This window comes from Sturnus vulgaris, chromosome 20, assembly GCF_052056855.1.
Source record: "Sturnus vulgaris isolate bStuVul1 chromosome 20, bStuVul1.hap1, whole genome shotgun sequence".
In the NCBI taxonomy this organism is placed as follows: Eukaryota; Metazoa; Chordata; class Aves; order Passeriformes; family Sturnidae; genus Sturnus; species Sturnus vulgaris.
Genome location: NC_142262.1, coordinates 7,783,623 through 7,785,597, shown reverse-complemented (window position 1 = coordinate 7,785,597; position 1,975 = coordinate 7,783,623). Strand labels below are relative to the sequence as shown.

Genomic DNA, 1,975 nt, shown 5'->3' with positions numbered 1-1,975 from the left:
TTTCTGTGCTCAGAGGTGAGAAGGTGTTTTATTGTTCGTCTCTGCTGCTTGGTAAAAACTTCAGTGTGGGTAAATTATTAGAAAAATGATAACTCTGCATGTCCTGACACTGCTGGGGGAAGCTGGAGAGCTGGGGAGGCTCCTCCAGTGCCAGGACACTGAACATGAGGCTGGAGCAGAGAGGAGGGAAGGCAAAATGCAGTGATAAGAGCATAAAACACTGATAGCGGGCACTGCAGCACCTGAAATACAGGAGAATGAAACAGAGACATTTTCTAGCTCCACTTTGCAACAATTTATTTATTGGGAATGCTTAAAAAACCAAACAAACAGAGAATAGAGAAAACCAAACTGATGCACAGACCAACCTATCACATGCTCTACACCAGGTACAGACTCAGGACTGCTGGGACACTGGATGAGCTGTGGGTGCCAGAGCCATGCCAGGAGGTTGTAGGTGCTTGGGACGAGGTGGCACCGGACCTGAGTGCCCTGGGACAGCAGCCCTGGCAGGGCTGATGCAGCTGCAGGTGTCCACATCTGCCGGAGCCCTGGTGTTCATCCCCCTGCCTGTGCCTTCCAGCTCCCCACAGCGCCCTGGCTGACCCACGGCTGCTCCCCAGGTGAGTCTCCTGCTTTTTCGGGAATTCCCCCTCTCCCCTCACCCATCCAGCAACCAGCATCCCTTCCAGCTCCCAGCTTCTTGTCACCTCCAACTCCTCTGGGCTGGGTGGGGAAGAGGAGGGAAGGGGTGGGAGGCACAGGGGAAGTTTTGGCCGAGGCAGCTCCTGTCCCCACCCAGCCCACCTGAGTTTCCAGCCGGTGCCGGTGCCTTCCCTGGCGCCGTGCTCAGCACACGGAGCAGCTGTTGGTCTTGTTCATGGGCGGCCTGAGCGCCTGCTCCTTGGGCAGCGTCTCCCTCCTCTTGCAGAGCGCGGGGCTGAGCCTGCTGGGCAGGTTTGCCTGCTGCAGCAGCTCCCTGAACACCTCCAGGACGTTGTGGTTGTCCCTGGCCGACGTCTCCAGGAAGCGGCTGTTCCAGTCCAGCTCCACCAGCGACAGCGCGTCCTCCACCGGCACCTGCCGCTCGCCGCCGCTCTCCGCCTTGTTGCCCACCACCACCATGGGAGGGAACTTGTCCTCCTTCACCTCCAGGATCTCCTCCCGCAGGCTCTTGACGCTCTCGAAGGACTCGGCGTCATCCACGGCGTAGACCAGGGCGAAGGCGTCGCTGTTCTGGATGGAGAGTTTCCTCATGGCCGGGAAGGAGTAGCTGCCGCTGGTGTCCAGGATCTCCACCTTGACCGTGGCCCCGCACACCTCGTACTCCCTGCTGTGCAGCTCCTCCACCGTGCGCCGGTGCTTGGGCTCGAAGGTGTCCATCAGGAAGCGGCGGATGAGCGATGTCTTGCCCACGCCGGCAGCTCCCAGGAAAACCAACCGGACGTGGTTCTTCTCCTTCACCACCAGGGACATGGCTGGCACGGAGGGGACAGGATGCTCCGCTGCTGGTGCTCACCCCGCAGGTGTCCCTGGGTGGCTGCAGCCCCGGTGTGTCCGTCTGTCTGTCCTCCCTGCAGTGACTCAGCGCAGCCACGGAATGTTGGTGCAAACTTCTCCCGCCTGCTTTGCCGTGGACTCTACAACCCCCCAAGTCCAGCTCATTTTTTTTATCCTGGTTCCTCTCTGCCATGTGGCACCAAGCTGTCCAATCTCCGTGGGTTGTGGGTGCTGGAGGAGGGGGGCCAGGGAGGGAGGAGAGCGGGGTGCTCCGGGCCAATCCGCAGAGTTCAGTCCTGGAAAGCGGCTGCAGCCCTGGAGCGCAGCAGCGCTGCATTGCTGCCGGTAGCGCAGGGAGCCGGCGCTGCCAGCTCGGCACACAGCAGCAGGAGCGGCTTGGCTCGCCGTGGGCTGGCTGGCAGAGGGGACACTCGGTGGCCATCCCCACCCGTGGCGTGGCTCGTGGCCAGTGGCA

The 1,975-nt window shown here is 61.1% G+C and overlaps 1 pseudogene; it reads right to left on the bottom strand.

The window, feature by feature from the left end:
- Positions 1–285: 285 nt before the first annotated feature.
- LOC106860975 (GTP-binding protein Rhes pseudogene) lies at positions 286–1,772 on the bottom strand (annotated as a pseudogene).
- Between the last annotated feature and the right edge of the window lie 203 nt (positions 1,773–1,975).